Genomic DNA, 16,229 nt, shown 5'->3' with positions numbered 1-16,229 from the left:
GTGGCTACTTTAACCCAAAGATTTGGCAAATATTCAATGTGTCAATAACAAATTAATGCCAAGATTTTTATCGTGTGCTTTTAGACAATCTACCAGAACAAATATTTACATGATATTCACATTATCAAGATTACTATGTCTGTGGAATTATTTCCACGAATGATTTATTAACAATTTGTCAGATAGAGTAACATATACTCAGACCTTTTACCATCCTGTAGAAAACAGTTACTGAAGAAATCCCAGAATGAATGTAGGTTTCACGGCTTGCATCTCTATTCCATCTTCCAAGACCCAACACCTCAGACAATAAACACGCATCCATGTTCTCTAATAGTCTGCTCTGAATGCATCATCTTCTCCAACTTGGCATGCAGACATTTTATGATTCCTGCAAATCAAGTAATTTTTTCCTATTCACCTATAAAACAACCTAGTTATAGAGTACAGAACATTTGCCACCAGCGATGTAATAAACCAAAAAAAATGGGTTTATTGCCCATAAAGATACTATCAACCAGCACAATGATTGTCGCAAACCTGTTAACAAATTGTGTTTTTTATCGCGAAATGCATGAAATCAGCAAAGTGATCAACTATCCTGCAAAAGCAGTGGTGCTTTTCCGCCTCAACTTCCTGTTTGGTTTCTGTTTCTTTCTCTTTTGCCTAGAGAGTTCTCCAACTGCTGATATGCTTGTGATCTTGCCATGCAATACATAATCTTTCACATGACTCTAATGGATAAATCAATGCAGTTGGCGGCTTTAATGGATTTAACATGTAGAGTGTCACAGGCATGTGTGTAGCATGGATGTACGTGGGTATGCTTATCACCGCTTAACCTGACGTTTCTCTTTTAAAGCAATGACATAATTGCCATTACAAATCACAAATCATTTCAACATGTGGCAATTTCTGACACTTACATTTCAGCATTTTCCTTCAATTTCAAACTATGTTGTTGTTTTTCTGGAAGACACAATAATGATTAATGTTAACTGTCAGATTTTAAGATTGACAAGAGCAACATTTCAATATTTCCAATCATTAAGTGTTTCAGAATTCCAACATTCATGACTTGTTAAAGTAATGGAATTAATGCTAAAGACTTTACAACATGGAAGTTACATCAGTTGAGCAAGATGCATGAATTTAGTTCAATATTCCAAAAGGGCACAAACAAAAATTTAATACTCTTTCTTCATTTTTGTCTTGTATAATGGAACCATAAATATAAGGTGTCAGTACAAATGACACCCACTCTTGACTATTCTCAGAAACTGAATCCATTTGGCTTTAAGGGCAAAATAACTGAAATCTTGTGAATGGACCACTGTCAATAATTGATGACAACAGCTGTTCCTGAAAAAAGCATGTCCGCCATTCACACAATTTACCCCAAAAGTACAAGATGGGAAACGAACGTTGGCTGTCGGCATGACAAGTGAACACTTTAACCACTCGTCTACCCCGCTGCCCCACACAATCAAGTGATTGAATTAGTAGAAAATCTAGTTGTTAATTTTGAATTACAAGAGGTTGGTAGAAGTGCAGAGATACCACTGCTTACAAGCGTAGAAAACTGCTACAAAACACTTTGTTTCACAACACAGAGGGGTTCAGTATTAATTGCTTGGACCAAACATTTCTTTTGTAGTTGACTCTGCCCAGATGAATGCTATTGACCTGAATTATGCTACATATTTTTTAAATATTCCTACTAGAAATCTTGTTTGACTTGACTTTACTCATCACAAAATAATCTGCCAACCTTTCAGCAAAATCATAGCAATGGATGCATCTTCCTGTTCCTAAATTGTCCATCAATGCCAAAATCTCTCCAAGCAAGCTTATTTGAGTAATGTCAGTCAGAGTTATATCATAGCTATAAAGTTACACACTCAGATCATCCATGCAAAGGTTCAGTGTAATACAAGCAGTCCATGTCAAGGTGTGTAAACATACATGTCAGTTATGAGTGAGTGAGTATGTTTTTATGCCGTTTTAGCAATATTAAAGCAATATTAAGGCAGGGGACACCAGAAGTGTGTCAGTTCTATCACACGAAGAACATCAACAGTAAATACAGATTATGACAAAAACAGTTAACATTTGAAAATATGTTTATAAACATCACTGAAATATAAATATAAAAGCCACAAAACACTTTTAACATCCATAAGAAATCTAAACGTAGGGTGCACTTCCGACTATACCATGAGCATGTGTTTATGAATCACTATCAAATAGTGATGATACCAAGTGTTTGTGAAAAGGTGAACATACACTGCCACATTGGTGGCACCCATCATAAAAAAACACAAAGGCTACTCAATTGTTCACCTGAAAAAGCATAAGACTGACTGAATGACTGAGTTTGGTTTTACGCCGCTTTTAGCAATATTCCAGCAACATCACGGCGGGGGACACCAGAAATGGGCTTCGCACATTGTACCCATGTGGGGATTCGAACCCGGGTCTTCGGCATGACGAGCCAACGCTTTAACCATTAGGCTACCCCACCGCCCCTGAAAAAGCATAAGAACAAAGGCTAATCAATTGTTAACCTGAAAAAGCATGAGAACACACTTGGTCGAAGCCAAAATAGGGAGTTGCATAAAAACATCATTTTTGTCACTGATATGTCGAACTGGGAGAGGTCCTCCACTTGTCTACCATAAAACCTTCTGAAAGCTTTTCTGAGACCTTTAATGCTGTAACCGTCATTAAACAATTTCTGAGCATGAGTCATATCATGCTTGTTGAAATCATAATAAAAAGGGCATAATCGATTTAAGTTCTATTTTTGTGAAATGTAAACACTGAATAAAATATTATAATAAAATTGCAATAATAATAATAATGCTAATTTTTGTGCCTAGAATCCAACACGATGCTGCTCTCTGGCGTTACATTATTACCCTGATGGAATTGTACTTTCAAAGCTGCATAGTAATAACTGAACGCTAAGAGCACCGTATAGGTCCGTACATCCGCATCTCAGGTACCCATGTTAAACAACTGGGTGGACTGAGTGCAATGTGGACAAAGTTTTGTGCCCAGGGACACAACCATACATGAGAGGCCAGCAAGCTAACCACTACACCACTGTGCTCCACACAATAAGGGGTGACTATTGAGAGGGAAACAACTATTGCGATAGCGATAAGCTATTGTGACCAACTACTGCAATAATTTTGTTCTCCTTGAACTGTCTCATTTGCAGTCATTTGTATAGTTTATATGAAATAAAAACAAGTTGAAGTAGTTTCAGTCTCATTTAATAACTGACAGAAAATTAAAACCCAGATAAGTAAACAGTTAAAACATAAACTGAATGAAGCTGCAAGTCTGCATCCAGCATTGTGATTCACAATTTCAAACTCCGAGACACATGCCGTGTTTGAGCCATGTTTGTTTAAGAGGTAACAGGAGCGGATAACTCTAAATGAACGAATGTGGTACTACCTGTATTTTGTGCTGCACATTTATCAATTGAAGTCAATTACTAAACTATCGATAGTCGCACGTACTATTGATGTATCGATAGTTTTTCATTTCTACCATTGATTAATTGCTATCGGAGACTAAACAATTGCAATCCGTTGATAGTTCAAGGCATCGTTACACCCTTATAAAGTAAGTCCCCTTATTGCAATGCTAATGATTGAACTGCCGCAGTGTTAGTTAGCTAGTTGTTTAACACACATTCCACATTATTCCAACATTATTCCAGTCTGATGAGGCCAGTCTGTCAATAATCCAGTCTGTATGGACAAGACACATCATGAGCAATGATCCATGCTGTCTGGGTGAAACCAAGTCACTGAACCTGCTCAACCTCTCCATCAAGTTGTCTCATGCGGTAAGCATGTTGAGGACCTATTCTTTCCCAGTGTACCCAAAGTGGTCCCAGTAGAGAGATTTGTAATGCTTTATACTCATTATTTAGACAAGTCATGGTACTGAATGAAACGATACATCGATGCGACAATTCATGTCAACCCAGCTAGACATTTGATAAGGGGCGGTGGGGTAGCCTAATGGTTAAAGAGTTGGCTCGTCACGCCGAAGACCCGGGTTCGAATCCCCACGTGGGTACAATGTGTGAAGCCCATTTCTGGTGTCCCCTGCCGTGATGTTGCTGGAATATTGCTAAAAGTGGCGTAAAACCAAAACTCAGTCAGTCAGTCAGACAGACATTTGATAAATGATGGAAAACATGGTACAAGTTGTCACAAGGCAGACATCAAAGCCAACCTGAGCAGGATTACAAATAGAAGTATAGGTAGATAATGAAAACAGGTTGTAAGTAAACGTTACGGTGCATTCAGCTGTGTCAGATAAGCCTATAAAAATTAAGCCATGGTCAGGCAAAACTGATGCTGAAATAATGATCTGTGTCACAGTTCCCGACCCTCAGCCGGGTCATCACTGATACCACCTTTGTCATGCCTTACAATTGGTTTGGGGTGCGAGGACAATCATTCAAATACACACAATGAAATTATTGCATTGATGACAACTCAAATTAACATGTGAAATGGCCAAGCATTGTAACTCACTTAATAAGTTTCATCTGAGTATTTTGGTTGTTGAAAGATGCCTAAACCCTTAATGAACCTGTAGACCCATAAACAGTCTGAACAAATGGAAGTCTCATTACAGGAATATACATGCATGCCAAGTTTGTTTCATCAGTCCAGCAGTTTTAAAAGAAGACTATTACAACATAATGCTTTCTGAGAGAACCTAAGGGCATGGTGACAGTAGCCATTCAAACAAATATGTTCCATGCTAACTAATTTGGCCACACATTTCCTAAAATGCATTAACTGCAAATAGATAACTACCACATATGTTCTCTTGAACAAGTTCGGTACACACTGTGTGTTGGCAGAGCTTCAAAACATATTGTGACCTCATCTTGATACCGTCAAGACAGCTTTCAAAACCAACAGATCACTACAAGTTGTCTCCCTTCAATTTATTCCCATGTCTACCGTTGAAGTACTGTAGAAGATGTTGTTACTGATGACTTCTGCAAGGTCATGCCAAAGACAGTTGTCGAGAATCATCCCACTTCAGTGCAGTAGTCCTAGACACAATGTTGCCACTGGCACTGTATCAATAAGATTTATTCCACTTCTGCTAATGAGAGAGTTTACAGGCACAAAAGGCGCCAAAGGTTAGGAGCAAGCAAAAGAAGGTTTTTCATTAAAGCCATTGCTGATGGCATGCAATATGGATCTCGTCTTCTTCAGATATCTTTTTGTCCATTTCTCAATATATTTGATCTGAATAATCCAAACTATTGTACATTCTTGTACACTGTGATCAATACAATCATAGACCAGGCTAGACTAAGACCAAAATAAATCCAAAATGGTAATAACTAGTATCAATCTTACACAGCTGCGTTAAAACCTTTGGCAAAACATGCCACTTCCTGTTTCCAGAATTAATGGTCTCTTGCATTGGCAGGAAACAAAATTTGATTTTTGTTCAGACCCAACTGGAACCATTGTTGTCAGTTTCATGTACAAATCTGTACCCAAAAAAATTATACCTTGCACAGATAGACTTGTACTACACAATTTATACTGTTGACAAAATTAATCAAAGGTTAGCATATGTATAAGTGTCTCCTTCTGTTCCCATCTTTTACAAATGTCTCTAATTTCCTACTCAATGAGTAAAGGTTGACGTTTGTTTGTTTTTGATGGTTTTCAGTGAGTCTTCCTACTGACCCACTGTTCTCACATTACCTGGTCTCACCTGTGGGGCAAAGTAATCACCTTTGCAATCATCATTGTTATCAATATTGCTGAGTGCCGCGTAAAACTAAACTCACTCACTCACTCAGTAATGTTCAAGTTCAAGTTAATGTTTTGTATAAACTGTATGTTTTTGACTAAAGAATGATAAATCAAATGATTGTCACAAATATATTAATCAGTTTCAGAATCTGTCTTCAGCAACCCATGTTGGTTCCCCAATAATGATTGTTGACAGAATGGTCTTCAGGAAACGAATGAATAGAGGTAACAGACCAACATAATATGCTTCAATGCTCAGATAGAAAATGAAGCAGGAATACTTATGTCCCCATGAAGATATAAGTTCAGGGTATGAAACTCCCAAACATTTCAGCCAGATCACAGGGCTGGTCAGATGTAAAACTTGCCAGCCCTGACCAAAACTTACCTGCCCACAAAATATCTTCATATACCAGTACATGGCTACATTTTAACCCGACCGTCGGGCAGGTGAATTTGAGAATCTGGCAGTCTGTGTTGAAAATAACCCATCCCAGACGGTCGGGCAGGCAGGTATTTCGAATGTTAGAGGTGATTAACATGATGAGGTGGACTTGGTTGATATATGACATCGTATCCCAGTTGCATAAATCAATGATCATGTCATTGAAAACCAAAATGCCATTTAGAAAGTGGTCAAATGTAACATATGTTCACAGGCTTGAACCCTGGAGGGACTCAACCTAACAAAAGTACTGGAATCTGTACTTTACTGAAAAAGAGTAATTCCAAATATAATGTGTTATGTACATGTCATTGACTAGATTGCCTGCTTGAATATTTACATAGCTGGAATATTGCTGGTTGTAGCAATAAACAACAAACAAACCCTATATGATATGTCTATAGCCAGAGATCCTGTCTGGATGGGGTGGTGGGGGAGCCAAGTGGTTAAAGCCATCACTTTAACCGGGTTTGAATCCCCACATGGGTACAATATGTGAAGCACATTTCTGGGGTCCTCCGCCATGATATTGCTGGAATATTGCTAAAAGCAGCGTGAAACCTTACTCACTGACCTGTGTGGATATCTCCTATGGTGGTTTCATAGATGCAGCCAACAGCACAGATCCTCTGACAATGACTGACTGACTGAGTTTGGTTTTACGCCGCTTTTAGCAATATTCCAGCAACGTCACGGCGGGGGACACCAGAAATGGGCTTCACACATTGTACCCATGTGGGGATTCGAACCCGGGTCTTTGGCGTGACGAGCCAACGCTTTAACCACTAGGCTATCCCACCGCCCCTCTGACAATGAGTGTCAATGACGCTTATAAGTTAAATTTGAATCTATTACAGTTCCTACACATTTGACAAAGTTATCACCAAGATACTTTCTTCAGATCAGTGTGTGAATGTGTGTAGCCTTTGACTTGTGATTATTGACTTACTTGACAGGCTTTCAAAGATGAAGGAAAAATGTACTCAGGATACCTGAACTCATTCTCTGAACTGAGTGTCTGTTTAACGTCACACTCAGCAATATTCCAGCTATATGGCAGCAGTCTGTTTATAACCGAGTCTGGACCAGACAATCCAGTGATGAACAGCATGAGCATTGATCTATGCAGTTGTGTCAACCAAGTCATCGAGCCAGACCACCCAATCCTGCTAGTCGCCTCTTAGGACATACATGGGTTACTGAAGACAAATTCTAATTTTCACAGGTTGAATGTTTGAATAGTATTCCAGCTGTTTCATGGTATATTAGTGTAAGATATGAGGAATACCTGCAGTGATGCAGGTGTCAAGAAGTTCATCACCAAGGTTAAACCCATGAGTACAGGTAAAATACTAAAAACATGATCAGGGTGAACCTGGTTTTGAAACCATGATGACGACCCTTTCTGAACAGAGACATGACGTACACTACAAAATGTTGCTTGATTGTAAAACAAAAACATTTTTCTGTGGACAGCTGATGTTCCGTTTACTCTGGTCGAAAGAACATTTTTGATGTTAGAACAATATTCATTACCCCTTTGTTACTTGTCAACTGACATGTTCATTTTTATGCATCCATTTGTGTATGAGAAACAGAAATAAATATTGGATTTGAAATGAATAGTTCTCAATATTTGATTACTGATATTTACTGTTAATCAAAACATTATTGGGTAATTGATCAATCTTTAGAGGATCCTTAATAACTAAAATGCACTCATCAGGGTTTTATGAATTTAAAGATGCATTTCTGTTTAAACTACTCAATTTAATATTCCTTTAAACACTCCTATCACCATAGTGTTCAGTTAAGCATATTCATTGAGTTTAATTCCCCATTTATCTCTAGAATTGATTTCCATAACTATTCAGGCCAAGCTGAGCCTTGCAGTAATGCAAACTGTGCAAGTGAATAAATGTTGTTCAATGTTGCAGTAAACACAATACATCAATGCAAGAGAACAATCAGTCCAGACTTTCTGCCCAAATATAACTACCTTACTGGATAGGATATATTTCAGTTATACCATGGAACAGGATACATTTAGGTTGGATAAGACTAAATGACTGAGTAAGTGAGTGAGTTAGTGGGCGACTGAGGAAGGAAGGGAAGGAGGTTCAGATCACTTTAGACAATATCCCAATCATATCAAAGTGTGTCGGCTCCCATTCAGAAAATGTCATGAGCCTCACCCTCCAATCCTCTTTTGGTGGCTCTAACTTGGCGCTATTCCAGAGCTGAAAGTTGACAGAATTTAACTAACTGACCCTGGCTTGTCAAAAACCATGGACTGACAATTGGCACTGTCCATGTTACTTTTCTATATCTGTAGCATCATTCCACACATTGTTGAGTTTTTGGGGTTGTTTCAGACAACATGACATGTTCTGACAATTTTCATCTTATACAGTCAAAACAAACTGGAACAAACTGTCAGCCCTAGCTGTTGCTATAGTCTGTCAACTGAACTTTTGGCACCCTGTTTTTCACAATTTACCTTTTAACCAAAAATGCCTTCAAAATGTTTTTGTGCATACGCTCTTTATATCTTATGACTTATCTAAGGTTTAAATTTCATAATTTTATGTCAATTATTAAAGCTTCTTCTTAAGAAGCCATCATATAAAAATATGAAAAATAGAAGTAGTTATACAAGGGAGTAAAATGATATGATGGAACAGCCAACAACATGGTGTGACACGCGTGCATCTTGTTTACATTGTTACGCCTGCAAGCAAATCTACAGGGACTGTATAATCATCACAAATCCATTTTAAACATGTTGATGTATTGAAGTCTTTAAAGACCCGGGTAAAGCATGTGAGTACATGATTGAAGAATGTCACTGTTCTCCATCTGATCCTGAAGTGTCAGATGCACCTAGTTCTACGTCTGTGTCACTGTCTGAGTTCAAATCCACAATCACTGGGTTAACACACCCCTTTTGCAAACCATCCTTTTTCCAGTACTGCTGTTCAATATCTAGCACATGCTGTACACAACGGTTCCACAACTCTGGTGTAACGTCCCTGATTTCTTCATGAACGATGTTCTTCACATCTCTTAATTAGAAGGAACATTTTGTCTTGGCCACATTGTTTTTTATATGTCCCCACACAAGTTCAATAGGATTTAGATCACAGTGGTAAGGTGGCAACCGAATGACCTCGTGTCCATGAAGCTTCAGCAAGTTGTCAATTTGATACACTGGCGGTGGTTTCTTGCCAAGGATGATTTTATACAGTATTACCTTTGTTGCCTTTGGGGGATATTCAATGTCAAGTCCGTCCAACCATTGCACCATATCTCCCTTCCTTGATGCAGAGGTGGGGCATCTGTTGTTCGGTTCTCTGCAGCTATGGTAAGGAGCATTATCCATGACTACGACAGATTTAGCGGGTAGTGTTGGAATAAGCTGCTCTGTCACATACTCAGTAAACACAGCTGAGTTCATTTCTGAGTGGTAGTCGCGTCCATCCGTGGCCTTGGAACGGAAAACAAGGTTACAACCAGAAATAAACCCTAAATGAGAGCCTGCATGAACAACGATAAGTCTCTCGCCTTTCCCCAATGGAATCTTCCTGTTGTTGGCTGCTTCTGGATGTTGCCACTGATAAGAGGAAGTATGGTTTGCATTCACCCATGTCTCATCTAGCCACACGATCTCTCGTCCCTCTTGATTCTCTTGTCGATGTATTCTTCTCAGATAATGGGCTCTCATAGTGATATCTGCCCTTTCACACAGAGTCAGTTTCTGGTTGCTCAATCTCTTGTATCTATATCCAAATCTGAGAACACAAACATTTTACAGCTTGCATGTGGTATACTTTGTTACATTGATGTCATCATTTTCTTTCAATATTTTCTTCAAATTTACTTGACGACATGGACTCATTGGATTGGTGTAACCGACATATGAGGTCAACCAATTCCCCAACACTAGTATCACAAAACCCTTCTATCGATACAATTCATCAATAAGCTTTCTTTTCTTTGCATGTTTTGAGACGGCCCCCGATTTAACTGCCATGTCATCATCAGGCTCTGAAATAGTGCCATGGGAGATAACTCTTTGCAAAGTTCTTTTGCAGATCTTGGTGGCATTAATTGCTCTTTTGGTGAAACACTCAATTGAGATAAGAGTTTTTCTTCGCTTTGCCTCGCACGTGAACTCTTTTGATGATTTGCCGGGCATCTTTGGACAACATCGTTTTCACTACTACTCTTCTACCTGTGTGCTGACGATCTATGACATCACTTGAGCGTGCTGATGTAAAAACCTGTGCATGTACATTTCACGCTGACACACATTTTACAATGTTGTTGGCTTTTTCATCACGTGTGTTAACCCCTCGTAAAACTCTCCACAGTTTTACAATTATTATATGATAGGTTTAAAAGCAAACTCTTTAATAACCGTTTTGAAATGACTAAACTCGATATCTTGTTAGGTCACGGGATACAATTGCTATATGAACAGAGTAATGTTTTTAAAATATTCAGGAGTTTTATGTAAATTGTAAAAAACAGGGTGCCAAAAGTTAAGTTGACGGACTATAGGCCAGTAGTAGCTACAGAGCTGTTATCAGGTGTTCTACAGGATCTAACAACAGCTTTAACCAAATTATTGCTTGCCAAACAATATTTGAAGTAATCAATGCAAGTCAAACGATTATATAATCAAAACATCCAATTTGAAGCATCACAACAACATTTTTGTCCATGATTTGATTGGTTGGTTTGTTGTTAAACATAACACTCGGCAATATTCCAGCTATATGGCGGTGGTCTGTAAATAATCGAGTCTGGACCAGACAATCCAGTGATCAGCAGCATGAGCATCGATCTACCCATTTGGGATACAATGACATGTGTCAACCAAGTCAGCAAACCTGACCACCCGATTTGTCACTTCTTATGACAAGCATGGGTTGCGTGGTATCTTATGTTCCAGTGTTTTTACAGCTGAACAACTGACTTAGTACCTTGACTGTGATTCATAAAAACATGCTTCAAATATAGTCAGAATTGTACAATCTGTAGAGATGTCTTTTGATCATGAATGAATGAATGAATGAGGTGAAATTGGGTTTAACGTCGTGCTTGAGAATATTTCGCTCATATGATGATGTGCATGCGTGTGTATGTGTATGTGTGGCTGCTTGTACTAGCCCAGACTTAAGCTGGTTTTATAGTGCTAGCCCACTGAGATACCATGCCGCAGTGAAGCATGAATACCCCACTCAGACACATTATACTGACTCCGAAGCCGACCAGTCCTTGTTGTACCCATTAATGCCGAGAGCCAGGCAGGGACCAACAAGTACCATATTTTAACGTCTTTTGGTTTGACGCGGTCGGGGATCGAACCCGCAACCTTCCGCTCTCCGGGCGGACGCTCTAACCACTACACCACGGAGGCGGTCATGAATGAATGAATGAATTAGTTGGGTTTGAACAGCATTTCAGTTATACATCCTGGCATACCAGCGTAATGTAAGAAAGTTCTCAGTGATGTAGGTCTCTTGGTATGGTGCTGGCAAACCTACAAGCTTGGTGTTCAACTATTCCTCATGACCATCAAATGAAATCAAATACAACTATGTCCCAAGCAGTAAAAGTGCCAAACAACATTCCAACAAAATTGCATTGATCATATTCTGCACTGAGTACTCTAAGAGTAAGAGGCATGTTACACAAATGACAGTTTTCTATTCATTGAATGTAGATTATAGATTAACTGCTATCTGAGAGAAGGTTCAAATTAAATCCAAGTTTGCCATCCAAAACATGCGTCTTTCTTTGCCAAGCTAATGTTTACAGAAGCCAGTGCAGGTTATCAAGTGTATCGCTTGTCATGTGTAACAAGGGTTTGTTCAGTGGGTACAAACAGCAAGCCGTCTAACTGTCTCCAACCATTCTCAGCACTTCACTGAAGCAACAAAAAAATAGGCCAAGTCATGATGGGAAATACAAGGAAGTTGCATTCATCAATTAAAATTCTGTGACAACTCCTGAATAACCATTGTGTTAAGACATGACGTCCAAGTTCATATATATATTTTCACAATAAAAATAGCTTCACTGACAATAGAAAATATTGTATTTTACAATATGGAAATACTTGTCAATTTACATGAAACATTTTGAGTCTGGAAGGTAAATACTGACCACAAACAAGCATGTTTGGTGACAGATCTGTTGCATTGGTTTGCTGAAGCTTGAGAATCAATTTCAATAAATGTTTTTTCAAATATTCAAGGTGGTGATAAAAATGTAAGAGGCATGAGGATCTGTAGTTCATTTGTTTTTCCTGAAACATTTGCAAAATAATAGATTGAATAGGTTGAATTTTAAAATATCATGAATGTCTTAGACAAGATAATACAGTTTATAGATACACATGTATAAGGCACTACACGTGTTAACAGACATGTTAACTGTATACCATAGCTATGGTCCAGATTTCAGTATTTACACGACACCTTGATACTGCTGCAATATATATACTTAACACAATGAATACAATGACTCATCAGATGCCAAAATTATCTATGACAGTATTTGTTAACCTCTCTTCAAATCTCGCGTAGCCCCATAATACACTGACTGACTGACTGACTGACTGACTGAGTTTGGTTTTATGCCGCTTTTAGCAATATTCCAGCAACATCATGGCAGAGGACACCAGAAATGGGCTTCACACATTGTACCCATGTGGGGATTCGAACCCTGGTCTTCGGCGTGACAAGCCAACGCTTTGACCACTAGGCTACCCCACTGCCCCCCATAATACACATTGAAGGACATATGAAATATTTCTGACATGTTGAAGACTCATTGCTTGTTTGTGGATTAACACCGCACTATGTGATGACTATCTGTAAATTAGTGTTAGGAATTGGTTGAAATCTCATAATTGATGATTGCTTCATTACCAATGAACAATCATCGACAAAAATTGGTTAGCGTCATTTTTCAGATTTTCCTATCCAGGTTGTTATTGCAGATATGTATAACTTGATGCAACTTGCTACTTTAAAGTGTTGACTAAGATATCATGAACATGAATTTCCCGGAGTCTTCAAGAAATATTCAGTCATGGTTTTTCAGTTAGTGAAGTGAGTTTTCTAAGAATTAAACATGTTTTCAGGCCCTGACAACTTCAACGATATGTTCCATTGTCAAGTATTTCAAAGACTAAAACAGTAGTTCCAAAATCGTTTATGTTCGATTATGAGAAAATGTGATCGATTGCTTGGTCGTTTGGTCACTGCGACCAATCTTCGATTATCTAAATTAATCGGAACACCACTACTGTAAATACATGTAATTGAAGCTTGGCCAGAACATCCAGGCTTATAGTCTCTGCTTAAATAATGCTATATCTTCCGTATAGTTTGTTAGTTTTTGCTGCATTTAGCAAATTTCCAGCTATATGTAGGAGGTCTGTAAATAATCAAGTCTGAAACTGACTATTCAGTGATCAACAGCATTAGCATTTGACTACACAAGTGTGACACGGTGATATGTATCAACCTAGTCAGTGAGCCTGACCACCTGATCCTGTTAATCACCTCTTACACTGCCTGAGTTTGGTTTTACGCAGCTTTTAGCAATATTCCAGCATTATCACGGCGGGGGACACCAGAAATGGGCTTCACTCATTGTACCCATGTGGGGATTCGAACCCGGGTCTTCGGGGTGACGAGCCAACGCTTTAACCACTAGACTACCCCACCGCCCTAATCACCTCTTACAAGAAGCATGGGTTGCTGAAGGTCAAGTCCAACCCTGCATTTGAAAATTCGCTGAAGTAGGATAAGAAAGCCTATGGTAAATATGTCTATGTCTTTGGTAATTCATGCATTAATGTATTGGGTAATTCATGTGTATTCATGAAATGAGTGTTAAGGTAAAGATGTCTGTCTTTCATTATTGGGCAATTCATGCACATTCAATAGCGAGTTAAGGTAAAGATGGCGGTCTTTCATTATTGGGCAATTCATGTTTAAGAAATATTGATGCAGCCATTCAGTAGAGAGTTAAGGTAAAGATGTTCATCTTTCATGAGTAAACAAATGGGCAATTCATGCACATTCAATAGAGAATGAAGGTAAAGATGTCTCGGTGACATTTCTTAATGTCTTGGGTACAATACCACCATGTTTAAGAAATATTGATGCAGCCTGGATTATAATGATCAGTACCTCTTTATATTAAATGTTAAATTATATTCATATGAGTGATGTAATGGGGAAATTTGAGAAAATTCTCTGACTTAAACCATGTATTGGTTGAACAATTAATGCTCTAAAAGTTTTGCTCACTGACCCATAGCTGTATCAGTGTTTCAGGGTTAGGAATGATCAGCCATTTGCTGACTTAGAATAAACTGCGACAACAATGGTGTGACCTCATCATAATGGATGAATGGGTTCAAAGGCGGTCTGGACTTCCGTCATGTCACAGTGTGTCAGTTTCATGTGAAAGGATAGTGCCTATTGATGGTGATTTTACTAACGCTTCAGTAACTTAACTCCTGGCAAATGTTCAAACACACGTAAAGATAAAACTTCTCACAGTCCCCAAGACTGAATTACGGCCATTACACATATTAACAAGTTGCAAGGTAATGCTCTAAGAAATTTAGATAAACCTATTGCCGGTCTGGCGTCAACAGACATGTCGATTTGAGATTTTATCCCTCAGTTGGAATGTTGAACCAATCCAACGCTGACGGGTTGGTCATCTCAACTGGAATAATTTGACACATTTGTAATTGATTTGTTAAAAAAAAATAAAAATGTGATGGTCGTTTTTCAGCAGCACCCACTGAAGTAAATGAACCACTTACCTTTGACAAAACAAGATGGGATCAGTGTTGATTCAAAGAACATACAATTTCTTGTTTTTAGGGAATCCATTCCATGCGTATGTACGCCTGGTTCCGTACACACCATCTTGGCGCTTCGACTGCCTCTTCCCGTGAAGGAACAAACCCTGGGAGGGGTGTAAGTGTTCCTGTGTGAGTCGTAAGTGGTAAGTCTACGTTAAGGTATGGGAGTTACAATCACCTTTGCGCTGTGATCGCTTTGCACCTCACTACCTTGTTCAAGAACACATAACTGGGGTACGTGCAGAAGAAAACTCAGTGAACGTTCAAGCACGTGCTACGTTGGTTGTGAACTCGTCGCAAGAAAGCAAACTCCCCACAGACCAAACCTTTACCGGACAAACTTCTTCAAATGTGACAGAACATTGTGCGTTCTTCAAAATAATTTGTATTGCTGTTAGTCAGCTTTCGATAAGACATAAATATAAATAATGATAAATTTAAAGTCAAATAGCATTAAAATAGTCTTATTAAATACTATTTGACAGGAATATCGTTTTGATTAAAACGCCTGCACTGTTTTGACTGGTATCAATATCTCATACTTAATGTAAAATGTTTTCTTTTACAGCTATCGACTGTGAATACTTTCACCGTCATGTTAATATGGACAATACATCAACAAAAATTCAACACGAAGGGATCAAGCATTTTCCAAATAATGTACAACCAATTGAAATATGCTGTGTATTCCCTTGATGCCCATGTCTATTAGCAATAAATTGTCTGGACCAATATTTCCCTCACAGCAAGGCACATATTTCTTCAGTTCTCATACTGTAGGTGTCTGCAGGACTCCGTAAGTAAGTCTAAAATATGAATGTTTCCGAGAGAGGTTCTTTAAGTCAAGAAGTCATGGGTTTGATACATCCATCTAGTGTCTTGACCTTTCAATTTGATTCGATGACAACATATCAGACTCTGATGAAGATTCAGAGGAGAAAGAATTGTATTTAGCGACTGCTCGGGCATTCCATAAGACAGCTGAAGATCATGACTCGACAGCGATGAACAGTGAAAGTGCTGGCAGGATGGAAGACTTTTCTTGTGGCATCGGAACCTTCTT

At 38.6% G+C, this 16,229-nt stretch overlaps 1 long non-coding RNA gene across 1 annotated transcript in view; it reads right to left on the bottom strand.

Moving 5' to 3' along the window:
* LOC124259057 overlaps positions 1-15,433 on the bottom strand; it is a 170,213-nt gene extending 154,780 nt beyond the window's left edge. Inside the window, exon 1 of the long non-coding RNA XR_006893746.1 lies at positions 15,125-15,433. This is a non-coding gene — a long non-coding RNA (uncharacterized LOC124259057). The remainder of the gene's footprint in view (positions 1-15,124) is intronic.
* Between the last annotated feature and the right edge of the window lie 796 nt (positions 15,434-16,229).

The sequence above is a fragment of the Haliotis rubra genome, unplaced genomic scaffold, assembly GCF_003918875.1.
Source record: "Haliotis rubra isolate DU_JTF1 unplaced genomic scaffold, ASM391887v1 Scf118, whole genome shotgun sequence".
Classification (NCBI taxonomy): domain Eukaryota; kingdom Metazoa; phylum Mollusca; class Gastropoda; order Lepetellida; family Haliotidae; genus Haliotis; species Haliotis rubra.
The sequence above is the reverse complement of the archived record's forward strand: the minus strand, read 5'-3'. Positions and strand labels throughout refer to the sequence as shown.